Source organism: Mustela nivalis (genome assembly GCF_964662115.1).
Source record: "Mustela nivalis genome assembly, chromosome: 11".
NCBI classification, from domain to species: Eukaryota; Metazoa; Chordata; class Mammalia; order Carnivora; family Mustelidae; genus Mustela; species Mustela nivalis.
The window spans coordinates 75,493,180-75,510,516 of record NC_139030.1 but is presented as its reverse complement, the minus strand read 5'-3'; the positions used below and the strand labels follow the sequence as shown (position 1 = coordinate 75,510,516).

Genomic DNA, 17,337 nt, shown 5'->3' with positions numbered 1-17,337 from the left:
TAAAAAAAAGTTCCAGCTATTTTTGCAGAACTTGATAAGCGGATTCCCAAATTCATGTGAACATTCGAGACCCAGAATAAGCTCCAAAAGTCTGGGAAAAGAACAAAATTGGAGGACACATTTCCTTACCACAAAACTTACCCCAAAGCTGTGATAATCAAGACTGTGTGGTGCTGGCATCATGATAAACACATAGATCAATGGAACAGATTGGCAACTCCTGAAATAAACCCATGTATTTATGGTCAATTGTTCTTGACAAGGTGCCAAGACAACTCGGTGGGGAAACAAAAGGCGGAGGGACAACAGGACATCCAAGGGCAAAAGACTGAGACTGGATCCTGCTTCACACCGTTTATAAAAATGGATCAAAGAGCTAAAACTATCAAACTCTTACAAGAAAGCACAGACATACGTCTTCCTGATCTTAGAGGAGGCAATGATTTCCTAGATATAACACCAAAGGTATAAGCAACAAAAAAAGAAATAGATACACTGGGCTTCAGCAAAATTAAAAAAAGGAATCTCGGGGTGCCTGGCTGGCTCAGTCTGAGGAGCGTGCGATTCTTGATCTCAGGATCATGAGTTTGAGCCTCACATTGGGTGTAGAGATTACTTAAAAAAATAAAAAGGTATTTATCTCTGACACAACATAGATGAACTTTGAAAACATGATGTTGAGTGAAAGAAGCCAGATGCAAAATACCACATATTTTATGAAGCCATTTATGTGAAATATCCCAAAATCAGCATACCTTTTTAAAAAAGATTTATCTATCTATTTTTAGAGAGAGAGAGTGAAAGCATGTACGAGCTGGAGGAGAAATAAAGGGGGAGGAAGAGAGACAATCGTAAGCAGACTTCCCACTAAGCAGGGAGCCCAGCACAAGTCTAGATCCCGCGACCCCAAGATGATGACCTGAACCAAAACCAAGAGTTGGACACTCAACCAACTGAGGCACCCAGGTTACCTATCAAATCTTTTTTTTTTTTTTAAGATTTTATTTATTTATTTGACAGAGAGAGATCACGAGTAGGCAGAGAGGCAGGCAGAGAGAGAGGAAGGGAAGCAGGCCCCCTGCCTAGCAGAGAACCCGATGCGGGACTCGATTCCAGGACCCTGAGATCATGACCTGTGCCGAAGGCAGCGGCTTAAGCCACTGAGCCACCCATGCGCCCAAATCTTTTTTTTTTAAAACCTGTATTTATTGAAGTAATCTCTATACCCAACATGGGGTTCAAACTCACAACACCCAGGTCAAGAGGTACATGATCTCCCAACTGAGTCAGCCAGGTACCACCAAAATCAATAAAGACAAAAAGGAGATTAGTGGTTTCTAAGGACTAGGAGAAGGGAGAAAGGGGGAGTGACTATTAATGGGAATGAGATCTTTTTGAGGTCATGAAAACATTCTACAAGTAGATAGTTGTGATGTGAATACACACACACACACACACACACACAAAACCAGACAACAAACTGTATGCTTTAAAGGGGTGAATATTATGGTATGTGAATTATATCACAATAAAAAAAAATTCCACATAAAAACACATTAAACTTTGGGGCACATGGGTGGCTCCTTTGGTTTGAGTGGTTGCCTTTGGCTCAGGTCATGATCCTGGAATCCCAGGATGAGTCCTGCATTGGCTTCCTGCTCAGCAGGGGGTCTGCTTCTCTGACCCTCCGTGCTCTCAAGCTTTTTCTCTCAAATAAATAAATAAAATCTTAAAAAAAAAAATACATGAACCTTCAAGAACTACAGCTCTCACTGGAGCAGGACTGTATTGTTTGCCAACCAACAATGGGAGCTAAGCCAGAAGGGAGCTTGGCAAACGTGGAAGTCCTGTTGACTCCCTTCACAATATATCTAGAATCCTAACACTCCTCACCACGTTGACACTCCCATGACAGTAAAATCTACTCTCAGCCCCCCCAACTCTGCTCTCCAGCCCCACCGGCTTTCTGTGAAATCTCCAGACTCACCTAGCCACACTCTTGTTTCCTGGTTCAGGTCTGGTTCCTCTTTATCTGGGGACATGTGCATGAGCCTTTGATTCATGTTGCCTCCGCTGAGATCACCAGCATCTCCAGAGCTCCCACGGGGTGCTGGGCCTAGCTTGGTGCCTGGCAGAGTGGGAGCTCAACAAATGTTTCTGGAATAATTTAGAGTTAGGAAGAGCCTCTTTGAGGAGATATCATCTAGACTGAGACCTTAAGGGCTTGTGGGATCTATCAGCCAGGTGGGTGAGGAGAGAGTGCCCTGGACTGGAAATAGCTTGAACAAAGGCCCAAGAGAGAGAGGACTAGTGCCGTGCTGAGGACTCAAGGGAGACTGAGGAGCTTGAAGACTCCTGATCAAGAGGAGTGGAAGAGAACATACAGGAGATGGGGCTGGAGAAGCAGATAGGGATTAGACAACTTTCATTGCAAGCAGCTGCTCAAAATTGTTTAAATATCCAAGGGATTCATTGGCTCTCAGCACAATAAAGTCCTGGGTACCCCGACTCTCAGTACTTCAGGACTGGCTTGATCCAGCAGCTCAGAAATGGCATCCTGTATCTGCTTTTTTTGTCTTTCTTTTCCTATCAGCTTTCCATGTCAGCTTTCATCATGGTGGTACCTTTAATCATGGTGGCAAATGTCTTTTGTAGCAGTCAAGCAATGAACCTCGTGTCTATACACCCTAGGGTCCAGAAGGCACTAGAAAACATTTTTTCCAGCAGCCCTAGCCAAAAAAATGTCATCTTCACCGGCCTGGGATTGGAGGCCACCCTGTGGCCCTGTAATGGGACGATACCAATCTGTGTGTGCCTGGGCCACTTGGGCCCAGGTGGTAAGCACTTGGGCCAGTGGGTACCCTCAAAAGTGATCAGGGGACCAAGACAACAGAGAAGGGTCATGGGAGACAACCACAGTAGCCGAAAACTCAAATTCTTACTTTCATTTACTAATCAATGAAGGGTATCATCTCTACTTTGTGGGATTTTAAAGAACTGAGGCTTAAATTTAACAGTTAAATGCTACCATCATCACTTGGGTGCTGTGGCTAGTGTGACCTTGGGCAGAATGCCAGACTAGGGATGTTTTCTCTTCAGTGAAAGGAAGGTCTAGGTCACCTGGTCACCAGAGCCGCTGTTCCCACCCTCCAAAGTTCAGCTCTGCGAAGGGAGGTGCAGTGGCATGATATGGCCAGCAGGTGACAGCACGAAGACACATCCTGCTTCTGGCCAAGCCTTGAGGCTGTTCTTGGTAGAGACAGAGGCTGGTTTCTCCAGCACATCCTATAGCTGCTGTGTTTTCTTGGAAACCCGGACTTTCAGGCGCCAGCAGGGCCAGCTCCATGGGTGTGTGACCCATACTTTGAAGGGCACTGGGATTGGTTCCATGCTCTGCTGTTGCTGTCTTGAAATCCTTAACAACTGTTGAATGGGAGCCCTGCATTCATTTTCATTTTGCACTTGGCCCCAAAATTGTCGTGCTGTTGGCAGAACTCATACGGCCTCGGGGATCACCATCACTGCTATTTCTCAGAAGTGTGCTGGGCCCTCCCCTTTGCTGGGCCTTTCCTCGCCTTCTTGGGGCTCCTGATCGTGCTTGTCTGCAGCTGCTGGGAAGCCTAAAAAGGACAAGAACCCTAAGGGTGAGGATGGGGACCCTCCAGGGGGAGATGGGAACCCTACATGGGGAAAAATATAAATCTCTCTGGTGAGGTCATCCATGGCCTCCTGGTTGTTACAGCTGCTGAAAACCTTCTGGGTCTTATCTTACTTGACCCTTTGGAATTTGACTCTATTCCACAATCTCAGGACTAACCTCATTCTCCCCTGGGTCCCTCCTCACTGCTTCACAGCCATCAGTGTACCCTGGGCTGCTTTCCATTTTTTTCAAAAAGTCACCTACGGAGGTGTAATTTACATACAGTAAAACTCAACCTTTTGGGGTGTACAATTCAACGAGCTTTAATAAACACATACAGTCACAATGTATCCAGACAGAAAAATGTCTGCCCCCCAGAGTTTCCCTCATGCCCTTTTATAGTCCATCTCCCCTCACTCCCAGCCCCCACAACCCCTGCTCCCCTCTGTCTCTATGGTTTTGCCTTTCCAGAAGGTCACAGAAATAGAACCATACAGCAGGTAGGCTTTGGGGTCTGGCTTCTTTCATTTACCATCAGGCCACTCCCACTACTGAATCTTATTTTTTGGTGTTCCAGGCACAGCCATAGCTGAAAACACCAGTCTCTGCTGAGGACACTCACCGCTGACCGCTGAGGTCCCTCGGGATCCCTCAAACCAGCTCCTCTGCCCTCATTCTCCCCACTGGTCACCAAGCTAGAAGTCTGGGCGTCATCCTTGACTTTGTCTGGCATCCCTCCATATCCAGAGGTCACCCTCCTCTGTCCCCTTTAGTACGGCCTCCTTTCAGGCCCTGTCCACCCACACCCCAGCAGGAGTCCCTTGGGCTGGTCTCCCTGTCTTCCCTGTCTTCCAGCCCTGGCCCTGCCCCAGCCCAGTCTGCCAGTATGGACCCCCCAACACTGCAAGCATCTGGGGGACAGTCAGCCAATCTTGCATCTGCCTTTCTCTCTAGACTCCCCTCCCTCTGCCTCCCCTCCTCAGAGCCTTCTGTTGCACTTCCCCCAAACGTCGGTGCTGTTTCCCCTGCGCCAGAGGTAAAACTATTCAACAACTTCACAAACTGACAGTGAACTTGATGAAATGACACTGTGGGTGGGTAAGTGGCACCATAGTATAATAGCGCAAAATGTCCACTGGTGATTTCCGAGAAACTGTTAAGTGTAAAAAGCAAAGTGCAAAAGGGATCTATAATAGGCTCCCTCTCATGTAAAGAAGGGGAACCAGAAAATATACAGCGTGCAAAAAGAAAAACAGTAGAGCTAAAGCAGACACTGAGACTGGTTACACGGCGGACGACAGGAGTATGAAGACGAGAGAATGGGAGGCCTGGGGAGGCCTTCTCTGGACACAGCTGTATGGTTCTGACTTTTAAGATCATGACTACATCTCATCCTTCGGAACACATTTTTTTAATCCACGAGGAACTGGGGAAGAGGAAAGTGGAGATGACCTGAGGAGGAATATAAACAGGAACAAACAGCCCTAAGTGGATGATAAATGAATGATAGCCCCAAAGACAGGGGGAGAAGTCACCCAAAAAACTTTAGAAAAGAGTTTGTTGACCATATGCTCTAAGACTAAAGGTGAGGGGCGCCTGGGTGGCTCAGTGGATTAAGCTGCTGCCTTCGGCTCAGGTCATGATCTCAAGGTCCTGGGATCGAGCCCAGCATCAGGCTTTCTGCTCAGCAGGGAGCCTGCTTCCCCCTCTGTCTCTGCCTGCCTCTCTGCCTACTTGTGATCTCTCTCTCTGTCAAATAAAATAAATAAAATTTAAAAAAAAAGACTAAAGGTGAAAAACTGTACAATATTGTACTCTAAGTAGTGGGTTTATTTTTCAGAGAAGTGTGTGTTAGAAATTTAAAAAATATTGGGAGTGCCTGGCTGGCTTAGTAGGGAGGGCACGGAACTCTTCATCCTAGGGTTCTAAGTTCATGCCCCATGTTGGGTATACAGATTACTTAAAAATAAAATGTTCTGGGGCACCTGGGTGACTCAGTGGTTGGGCGTCTGCTTTTGGCTCAGGTCATGGCCCCCAGGTCCTGGGATCAAGTCCCTGCATCAGGCTCCTTACTCAGTAGGGAGCCTGCTTCTCCCTCTGCTGTTTGCCTTGCTTGTGCTCTATCTCTCTCTGTCAAATACATAAATAAAATCTTTTTTAAAAGGTTTTCAAAAAATAAAATCTTCTGGGGGCACCTGAGTAGCTCAGTCGGTTAAGCATCTGACTCTTTCTTTCTCTCTTTCTTTCTTTCTTTCTTGTTTTAGATATTATTTATTTATTTATTTGACAGAGAGAGAGAGATCACAAGTAGGCAGGCTGAGAGAGGGGGGTAAAGCAGTCTCCCCACCGAGCAGAGAGCCCCATGTGGGGCTCAGTCCCAGGACTTTGAGATCATGACCTGGTGGAACACAGAGACCCAACCTACTAGCCATTCAGGTGCCCCCACCCCCTTTTCTTAACCGTCTGACTCTTGATCTTGATTTTGGCTCAGGTCATGATCTCAGGGCCCTGGGATTGAGCCCCGTCAGGCTCTGCACTCTCTACTCTGCTTTTCCCTCTGTCTCTGCTCCTCCCTGCTCTTTCTTGCACTCACATACAGTCTCTCTCTCCCTCTAATAAATAAATAAAATCTTTTAAAAATAAAATCTTTAAAACAATAAATTCAGAAAATATGTGTATTCCAGCATTAAAGAGTTAAGTAAATACACTGTGATGAAAGCCAGATTTCTCACTATCAGAAAAATCAGTTATAGGCGCCTGGGTGGCTCAGTGGGTTAAGCCGCTGCCTTCGGCTCAGGTCATGATCTCAGGGTCCTGGGATGGAGTCCCGCATCGGGCTCTCTGCTTGGCGGGGAGCCTGCTTCCTCCTCTCTCTCTCTCTGCCTGCCTCTCCATCTACTTGTGATTTCTCTCTGTCAAATAAATAAATAAAATCTTAAAAAAAAAAAAAGAAAAATCAGTTATAAATACAGAGTGGGGTCAGCTAGAATAAACACTGTGGGTTGGACTGGAAGGAGAGGCGCATCATTGTGAACTTACCATTTCCAAAATACAGATAGATGTGTCCAAATAGCTTTTGGTAGGTACCCATGCGTATGTACATCTATTTCCTGACTGTCCACTGAGAAGTCTGAAAGTCCTAATGACTGGGGAGGTGGTCCTTCTAAGGTGGGTCAGGAGAAGCTTCTCTGAGGAGGCAACACTGAAGCTCTGACCTGCCTGGTCAGAAGACTTGGAGAGGAATATTCCAGAAACAGCTCTGTCCAAGGACTCAAGGCACAGAAAGAAGGCAAGTATCAGGCAAAGTGGGTAAGAGATCAGGGAGACTGGTAACCTCCTATTACATATGGTTCTGTAATCCCATGGTAGGTGAGGAGTTTGGTGGTTTTTTTTTTTTTTTTTTCCATAACTGGATAAACTACACCTAACAACATTGACCACCTTAATTATTTCTTAAGTGTATAATTCAATGGTATGAAATATATTCATCATGGTGGGCAACTACTACCACCAATGATCTCCAGAACCCTTTTCATCTTGAAAAGCTAAAACTTTATACCCGTTAAACACGAAGTTCACAGGGGTGCCTGGGTGGCTCAGTGGGTTAAAGCCTCTGCCTTCAGCTTAGGTCATGATCCCAGGGTCCTGGGACCGAGCCCCAAGTCGGGCTCTCTGCTCAGCGGGGAGCCTGCTTCCCCTTCTCTCCCTGTCTGCCTCTCTGCCTACTTGTGATCTGTCTGTCAAATAAATAAATAAAATTTAAAAAAAAAAAAAAAGAAACAACCATGAAGTTCACATCCCCCCTCCCACAGATCTGGCGACCAACATTCTACTTTCTGTTTCTGGGATTCTGACTATGCTAAGTATCTCATATAAGTGGAACATCCTGTATGTTTGTTTTGTGCCTGGCTTATTTCAATCAGGATAATGTTCTCAAGGTTCATGCATGTTTTAGCATGTGTCAGAATTGTCTTCTTTCTTAAGGCTGAATCATATTCTGTCATATGTTTATACCACATGTAGCTTAACCATTCATCCACGGGGAGATCCCTGGGTTGTGTCCATGCTTTAGCTATTGTGAACAAGGGTGATAGTTGCCACCTACTGAGAGTGAGGTGGTTGGTATCTCTTTTGCATATCCCTATTGATCGGTGATGCTGAGCATCTTTTCATGTGTGTATTGGCCATTTGTATGTCTTTGGAGAAATGCCAATTCAAGTCCTTTGCCCATTTTTAAATTGGGTTTTTTTTTTTTTTTTTTTTTGGTCGTTGAGTTAGAAGACTTAGGGTTTTATTAGAAATGATGAAGGTCGGGACGCCGGGGTGGCTCAGTTGGTTGGACGACTGCCTTCGGCTCAGGTCATGATCCTGGAGTCCCGGGATCGAGTCCCGCATCGGACGCCCAGCTCCATGGGAAGTCTGCTTCTCTCTCTGACCATCTCCTCGTTCATGCTCTCTCTCACTGTCTCTCTCTCAAGTAAATAAATAAAATCTTTAAAAAAAAAAAAGAAATGATGAAGGTAAGTAGCAGAGAATGTTAAGCTTTTAGTTTGAGATTTTAGTTTTGCCCTATTTTTTGGTCACTCTATTGGGTGGAGAATGCTTTGAAGGCAGAGAGTCGTAGATGGAGACACTAGAAGCAGGGTGACCATTTTGGGGTTTTTGTAGAAGTTCAAGCAAGAGGTGATGATGGTCCCAGTTAGAGGAGTGTTCACTACAAATGGGATTGTAGAGTAGTGGGAAGATTTGAAACCTTAGTTAAGTAGTATAATCAACAAGATTTTTCAACTAAATAGAAATGGGGGGGACGCCTGGGTGGCTCAGTGGGTTAAAGCCTCTGCCTTCAGCTCAGGTCATGATCCCAGGGTCCTGGGATCGAGCCCCACATCGGGCTCTCTGCTGAGCAGAGAGCCTGCCTCCTCCTCTCTCTCTCTCTGCCTGCCTCTCTGCCTACTTGTGATCTCTGTCTGTCAAATAAATAAATAAAATCTTAAAAAAAAAAAAGAAATGGGAAATGAGTAAGAAGAAGGAGTCCAAGATGACCGTCAGGGTTCTGCTTGAGCCGGAACTGGGTGGATGATGGTATCATTCACTAAAATAAAGAAAACCAGGGGTGAATTGATTTAGGAGTTGGGGAGAGAAAGGATGAATTCAATCATCAACACCATTTATTGAGAAAGGCCTATGGGACATCCCAGTGGAGAGGTCTAGCAGCTTCCAGGTTGGCATTTAGAAGGAAGAGCTAGGGCACCTGGATGGCTCAGTTGGTTGAGCAGCTGATTCTTGGTTTCAGCTCAGGTCATGATCTTGGGGTTGTGAGATCGAGCCCTGTGTCAGGTTCTGCACTCAGCATGGAGTCTGCTTGAGATTCTCTCTCCTCCCTCTGCCCTTCCTGCCTGCTCACTCTCTCTCTCTCTCAAATAAATAAACTTAAAAAAAAAAGGGGGGGGGCGCCTGAGTGGCTCAGTGGGCTAAAGCCTCTGCCTTCAGCTCAGGTCATGATCTCAGGGTCCTGGGATCGAGCCCCATATCCGGCTCTCTGCTCAGCGGGGAGCCTGCTTCCCCCTCTCTCTCTGTCTGCCTCATTGCCTACTTGTGATCTCTGTCAAATAAATAAAATCTTTCTAAATAAATAAATAACAAAAGAAATTTAAAAAATAAAAAGAAGAGGAAGGCAGTGCGGGGCTGGAGATTCCCCTATTACACCTGTAATAAAAACACAGGTGTAGGTACACATGTGCATAATTCTTGGAAGAGGGTTGGTATATTTTAGTTGCTGCTTTGAGAGCCCTGACTGAACTTCCCTGTCCCCTTCAACTCAAAAAGATTAAAAGTGACTGGTAAGCAGTAGGGAGAAAAAGTCATTGAAGGAAAATCAACATTTAAGGGACAGAGGAAGGAGAGGGCCTGAAAAGAATAATTCAGAGAGGAAGGAGAAAATGGGAGTGAGATTTCAAGGGGAGGGAAAGGGTGGGCAGTGGCATCAAATGCTGCAAAGATTAAGGTCAGATCTAAAACGTGGGGCTTCTTCACACTCATTAATGGTCTCAGAACCTCTGTCCAAAAAGGCTGTGCTGAGTGTCATCAATGCACTCTTCCTCTCCTTCCCTGGACAGCAGGGTTTTACTCTGGCCTTGTCAGAACCTGGCAGAACAGAAAAGAGATCCCACACCTGGACATCAAGCCTATGGCTTATATGATGCCAAGAGAACTCATGCTGGTGGGCAAAGGCCCATCAGTACACACCTGATGCAATCAAATAAACTCACCTCGAGCTTAGAAGACAGACAGGTATTTAGGATTTCCCTGGTTTTGTTTTTAAGATTTTATTTTTTATTTTTAAGTAATCTCTATACCCAACGTGGGGCTCAAACGTACAACCCCGAGATGAAGAGTTTCTTGCTCGACTTGACAGTGCCGGCCAGGCCCCCCAGGATTTCACTGTTAAGTGGGGGAGGAGGGGAGGAGGGCAGCAGATTACAAAATGATTCAGACTTAATGCATTTGACCATATAAAATAATTCATAAGAAATTGAAAGAAATAATATACCTAAATATTTATAGGAGTAACCTCTGGTTATTGAGATTATAGATTTTCCTATTTCTGTATAGTTTCCAAATGTGCTACAATAAGTATATATCACTTTTATAACCGGACTGATTTTTTAAGCTACAGTTTCTGTGACAGTGAGAGTCATGTCCCAGTTTCACAGTGGAAAAACACCTTTCGGATCACGGAGCTCTTTAAGACTCTGATGGTAGCTATGGGCCTCCTTCTGCATCCCCTCAGGGTGACCCATCCCCCCCTGCAGGAGGCAGAATGGCTTTGGGGCCAGCCACACTTGTCCTAATGCTGACCACCAATGTGGAAATTTCAAAATGTGTAAATCCAAAATGGAAACACCAAAAAAGAAGCCCAGGGGTGAGCACTGGCTATGTTGACCCTGTGCTGTCTGTGGTTGGGGGGATGAGGGGGGCGTTATCCTGACCTGAGTCCTAAGATCAGAGTAACAGGTCTGCCATCCTTGGGGACAGAGCTGTGAGAGGCATCTCAACATCCCATCCATCCCACTGCCTCCTGGTTTACATCCCTGGCTCATGAGTGGCTTTAGGAAAGGTGTGGCTGCCTTTAGGGCAGAGGTTTATCTACTTGAATGGCTCTAAGGGCTAGAAAGGCCAAGTATAGGAAAAAGAAACTGCCAAGGTATTATCAAACTTTATTTCCTATTTGACAAATACAAACACAGGATCCCAGGGGCACCTGAGTGGCTCAGTTGGTTAAGCCACTGCCTTCGGCTCAGGTCATGATCCTGGAGTCCCAGATTGGGTCCCACATCGGGCTCCCAGCTCTGTGGGGAGTCTACTTCTCCCTCTGACCTTCCCTCTCTCATGCTCTCACTCTCTCTCTCTCAAATAAAATCTTTACAAACAAACAAACAAACAAACAAACAAACAGGATCCCAGAGATTGTACCTTAAATTTGATGCTGAACAAATGTAATTTGGAAGTAGAAATAATATTTAAAGTTTCCTAATTTTTTTGTCCTTAGATTTGAAACATGACACCTGATATTCCCTTCTTAAGCCCCAAGCAAGGTGTCAAGCAAGGTCAGGCTGGGAATCTTGCAGGGTGACATGTAGCAGGGAATTCACCTCCGAGTCCTTTAACCAGGAGCAATATTTAGTTTTAGTTTTATGCTGTTTCATGACAGAAAAGAGCTGCTAACAAACATAGGTACTTCTGAACATGGACAGAATCTCTGCATAGTGGTTTTTATATTTAGGGTAACCGTTCCCAAGATAAGTGTAGAATTCTGGGATCCCAACACCATTGTATTTCGTCCTCAGTCGTGTGTTGCCCTACAATTCAAGAATTTCCATTGGGGGCCTGTGGGTGGCTCAGTAGTTAAGTGTTGGCCTTCGGCTTGCGTCATGATCCCTGGGTCCTGAGATCGAGCCCCGAATCAAGCTCCACATCAAGCCCTGCCTCGGGATCCCTGCAGGGAGCCTGCTTCTCCCACTCCCCTTGCTTGTGTTCCCGCTCTCACCGTATCTCTGTGTCAAATAAATAAATAAAATCTTTAAAAAAAATTAAAAAAGAACTTCCATTTGCAGCTCTTCTTTCATGTTATTAATGTTGATCGAGAAAGGTGAGCTGTACGACGTCAGCTGGTTTTCATAAAGTTTGAAATCAGAGAACCGTTCCTGGAATCCAGTCTCAACTCCCTAATTTGGGAAATACAGTTCAGGCCATCTTTTTCATTTTCAGAAACTAATTTCAGTGTAGGGAAGTGGGCAGGCTTGTTCCTTGCTAAATGAGCTTCCCAAAGACACACTTTCATCAGGAAGGAGCGAACTGAATCGTACATCTGTGTAACTACTTGTGAGTGCCTTTGCAGGAAATCTCCAACATGTTTAGGTAAGTCATAATGTCAACCAAAAAGACTAAGTCTTTGACCCAGTCTTTGCTGGTGAGCCGAGGAACCAAGACTCCTTCAGAAGACATGAAAAAATCAATTTCTTCCAACAGTTCGAAAAACCACCTGAGCACCACTCCATGACTCAGCCACTTATGTCCCATGGAGAACGACAGGCTTCCATACTGTGCATCTAAGTCATTGAACAAAGCGCTGAACTTTCCGTGGTCTGAGCCATGGGAATGGATCTAGGTTATGGTGTGAATCACTATGTCCATGACGTGATCCATTTTTAACTTTTTAGCACAAAGCGACTAGGGGAGAATGAGGCCATGCATGGACTTCAGTTCTGTGTCTTTGCAAAGCCTGGACACTTTAGCTTTAAGTTTCATAACAAGTTGCTCAACACCGACTGATGCCAAATTGACATCTGTGCCAATGCTTACTAACTGTGACCAGGCTACATTAAATTTTGTAAGACTTTCCTCAAAATAGACAAGTCAGTCATTTCCTGACATGGTCCCTGTCATGGGATCCATGTCCAAAAGTTCTCCTGTCCCATCGAAAGCGTCATCAACAGCACAAATAAATATAGCCAGTTGGGGGGGCATTATTTCCATTGGCCCTTTCATGAGCCTGTCAACATGCTGCTTAACAGTATTACCACTTCGTCTTAGACTGGCAAATGCTTGTCTCTGTTCTGCTGCACTCAACAGACATTCCTTTATAAACATACCATCTCGGGGCGCCTGGGTGGCTCAGTGGGTTAAGCCTCTGCCTTTGACTCAGGTCATGATGTCAGGGTCCTGGGATCGAGCCCTGCATCAGGCTCTCTGTTCAGCAGGGAGCCTACTTCCCACCCCACCCCCCTCTGCCAACTTGTGATCTCTGTCAAATTAAAAAAAAAAAATCTTAAAAAAAAAAACAAAACAACTTAGACCATCTGTAAAAGGTTTTGATGCCCAGGCAATTTTCTTACTTAACACATAACTGCATTTCCTAGCGGGGGCGTTTATTTTATTAACTTTCAAAAGTAAGTCATGTTGAAATTTCAGTCTTTTTTTCAGTTCAAGTTTTTTAACCACACATCTTTTTTTTTTTTTAAGATTTTATTTATTTATTTGACAGACAGAGGTCACATGTAGGCAGAGAGGCAGGCAGAGAGAGAGGAGGAAGCAGGCTCCCCGCTGAGCAGAGAGCCTGATGCAGGGCTTGATCCCAGGACCCTGGGACCATGACCTGAGCCGAAGGCAGAGGCTTTAACCCACTGAGCCACCCAGGCACCCCTATCACGCATCTTTGGAGTGTATCCATCATGGTTCCTACTGTGGATTGTTTCATAATGGCATCTGAGGTTTAATTCCATCGACACAGGCACACTTTGCTTATTAAACACGTAGGAACGTTCCTGACCTCCACAAAGAAATAAGCTCGCTCCTATTTTTCTTGAAACGCGTGACTTTCTTATTCTAGCTTTTGTTTTCCCACTATTGGAAGACACAAACACATAAGAAATATTAAAATGTCACCTTTACAGATAGAAAAGTACTACTTTGCAAGAGAAACGTACAGAATCTATTTTTGCAAAGCAAAAGTGTGCAGTTCACTCCTTTGAAGTAGGGGAGAACTGAGTAAATTGTGGGGGCTTGGGGACTGTAGGGCACGACTAAGAAGAAATCTCTGATTGTCCTTGTGCAGATGACTGCAGACATGCAGGAACACAGCCCCAGGCCATCGATTTTGAGGCCCCAGCAAAAGAAGCTGGAGATCCAAATTTCTACCTGAAAGTCCTTGATTCTTAAAAATATTAGTAATAGATTGGATTTTTTTCCTGTAAATACTAGATAAGCTACGACATCTACCCATCAGGTTGGGCAGACGAGGGATACTACCAATGTGAAATTTCATGATACATAATAAATTAATTTTTTTTCCCTGAAAATATTATATATACCACATCTACCCATCAAATTAGGCAGCTTAGGGACACTGGTTTGGGATCTCTGGTTTAAAGCAGACAAAAACTCCATTTGAAGAGAATTAAATCTCGAATTCTGAAACCACAGGTTTAAGAACCTGTCCAAACAGAATCATGGAGGGTACCCAAGAAGGGGAGCTAAGCTGATGGACCTCAAAATGCCATGTTTTTGCAGATTTTGTGGTTACAGTTAACTAGGACACTTCTCATTTGCTTGATAGGAGGATGACTTACACATTCTTTATACAGGGAGACATTGTATGGAAGTGTCCCTCTCCCCCTGCAAGCCCCTCTCTGGGGGACCTTGCTGAAAACCCTGGCAAGCCTCAGTCTACAGCACGTTAACATCCCTTACTTCTCTATGTGCTGTGCATCTCCCCCCTCCCTTCTTAGCCTTGGCTTTTCTCTCCAGCGTGGCCCAGAACTATGGCAAGCCCACTGACCTCTGCTCCTTGTTTCTAGTCCAAGGGTCGTTCTGCATCAGCCTGTGACTTGAAATCAACATATGCAATCCTGCAGTTGTGGAGATGGTGTGGGGGAGAGAAGAACGAAGAGTCAATATTTAGTCCTTTCATCTTCTGAATTAGTGACACACATGCAGGATTCAAACTGCAAAAGGGAGAAAAGAATACGGTAAAGTGTGCCTTCTGCCCAATTTCTATCCTTACAGGCAACATGCCATACATATAAATGTACACACATACACACTCTACCTTTCAAAGCTTGCCTGAGATGTAATTTACATATCATAAAATGCATCTAGTTAACATGTACAGTAAGGGACGCCTGGCTGGCTCAGTCAGTGGAGCATGTAACTCTTGATCTCGGGGTTACGAATTCAAGTTCCACACTGGGTGTAGCAATTACTTAAAAATGAAAACTTTAAACAAAATAAAAACAAAGTATATAATGATTTCTAGTATGTTTACAGAATTCTATAATCATCACCACAATCTAATTTTAGAATATTTTTATCCTCTCCCAAAGTATCCATCAGCAGTCCCTCCTCATTCCCTCCAACTCATTCCCATGGCCTGGCCCAACTACCATGCTACTTGCCCATTCTGGACATTTCGGATAAATGGGATCACATGAATATGCAATCTTTTGTGCCTGCCTTCTTTCACTTGGCCTGATGTTTTCCAGACTCATCCAAGATGTAGCATGTGTCAGTACGTCATTCCTTTTTATGGCAGGATAATGTCACCTTGTGTGGAAATGACACATTTTATTTATCCATTCATCAGTTGGTGGACATTTAGGGTTGATTCCACTTTTTGGAATGTTTCCACTTTTTTACGAATGAAGGTGATCTGAACATGTGTAGAAGTGAGTGGCTATAGGTTTTCATTATGTTCACACCGAGTAGTAGAATTGTCGCATCATATGGTGACTCTCTGTTTAACATTTTGAGAAACTGCTGAACTGTTTTCCCCAGAAACTGCACTATTTTGTTTTACGTTCCCACTGGCAACGAATGTGGGTTCCAATGTCCCCTTCGCCTTGCCAACACATGCTATTGTCTGCCTCTCTCGTCATCAGCCATTCTGATGGGTGGGAAGTGGGAATCACATCATGGTTTTGACTTGCATTTCCTTGCCAACTCCTGGAGCATCTTTTCATGTTCTTATTGGCCATTCATATACTTTGTTTGGAGCAATGCCCATTCAAGTTTTTCGCCCATTTTTCAATTGGGTAGTCTTATGACTGAGCTGTGAGATTTCTTCACATATTCCGAATCCAAGGCTCTCATCGGATACACAATTTGCCATATTTTTTCCCAGTCTGCAGAGTTGTTTTGATTTTTGTATAGTGTCCTTTGAAGTACCGTGTTTTTAATTTTGATAAAGCCCAACTTGTCAATCTTTTATTGCCTGCGTGATACCCTAACCTAAGATCACAAGGATTTACTACTGTGTTTTCACCATAGTTTTGTTTCAGCTCTTACATTTAGGTCTTTGATCTATTTTGAGTTCATTTTTGTGTAGGTTTGTCCTCCATTGTTTTTACATAAAAAAGAGAATATCATATATATACTGTCCTATATTTTGCCTTTATATTGGAGTTTATTTCTCATCAGCACACAAAGGGATATCTCACTTCTTTTTACAACTACATGGTATAATGTCTTTTGGACCTTCCAGAAAATTTTAGCCAGTTTTCTATTGATAGATATTCAGGCTAATTCTAATTTTGCATCAGCCAACTCTGTAATATATTATGTCACACTTGTCTATCTGTGGGATAAATTCTGAGGATTGGAACTGCCCCATAAAATGCTACAAGCAACACAACTGATAGATACTAACTCATCTCCACAGAGACTTCAGCAATTTCCCTTCCAGCAACAATGTCTAAGCATGCCAGTTTCTCCAACCCTCTTTGATACTGTGGAATAACTTTTTGATTGTTAATATCTAATAGGTAAAATGTTACATCTAAATAAATTAATTAAAATTGCATTTTAATTTATAATTCTTTTAGTATGAGTGAAGATAAGTATCTTTTCTTATGTTCAAAATAAAATTCCTTTTCTGTGACCTACCTGTTTATAATTTGCCACTATTTTTCCTGGGTTGTTGGTTCTTTTCTTTTCTTTTCTTTTCTTTCCTTAAGCAGTTAAGGAGAATGTAATGAAATTCTGTTATGTCTGAATCCAGGAGAAATATATTCTTTTTCAATATAGGTACAAAACACACCTTTTACTCGTCCCACCCTTGCTCACCAAGCTGACTTGAAAGCCATCCTTAAACACGTCTTTTAACTCATGTTGAGTGACTTTGTCAGGCAGGTTCTTGAAAAGTGTTTTGACATTCTGATCTACATAACACAAAAGAGTATTTTTAGTCCAAGTTCAGATCTAATGAAGTATCTAAAGTTCTCTAAAGGAGAAAAAATACTTCTCCAGGAGTTGAAGGTGTCAAAAGCAATGCATATTCCTTCATTTAACAAATCTTTGAACATACATCTGGGCGAGGGCCCGTGCTACATGCTCTACGAAAATACAGACTTGGCCTCTACTCTCAGGAAAGTGGTCTTGTTGGGGGGAAAGGCTATTAAGCAAATAGCCATATAATTACAAATTCTGGTGAGTGCCAAGAAGGAAAAGAAAAAAGGGAAAGGAGAACACCCAGTAAAGACTTAAACTAGGGGCACCTGGCTGGCTCAGATAGATGAACATGAGACTCTTGATCTCCGAGTTGTGAGTTTGAGCCCCATAGTGGGTGGAGAGATTACTTAAAATAAATAAATAAAGTTAAAAAGAAGAAGAAGAGGGGCACCTGGGTGGTTCAGTCAATTAAG

At 43.9% G+C, this 17,337-nt stretch overlaps 1 protein-coding gene and 1 long non-coding RNA gene across 4 annotated transcripts in view; one reads left to right on the top strand and one right to left on the bottom strand.

Annotated features, from left to right (window-relative positions):
• NCL (nucleolin) overlaps positions 1-17,337 on the bottom strand; it is a 47,199-nt gene that overhangs the window by 22,635 nt on the left and 7,227 nt on the right. For 2 of the 3 annotated variants that reach the window (XM_082690677.1, XM_082690678.1), the window contains exon 3: positions 14,478-14,643. The gene's annotated coding sequence lies outside the window, so the exon portion shown is untranslated. Of the gene's footprint in view, positions 1-141; positions 221-1,987; positions 3,621-14,477; positions 14,644-17,337 lie in introns of all 3 variants that reach the window. The other variant, XM_082690676.1, reaches the window with a different exon arrangement.
• On the top strand, positions 3,564-5,821 carry LOC309844260. The gene is made up of 3 exons (XR_014300570.1): positions 3,564-3,644; positions 4,218-5,225; positions 5,432-5,821. It is a non-coding gene; the product is annotated as an uncharacterized lncRNA (long non-coding RNA).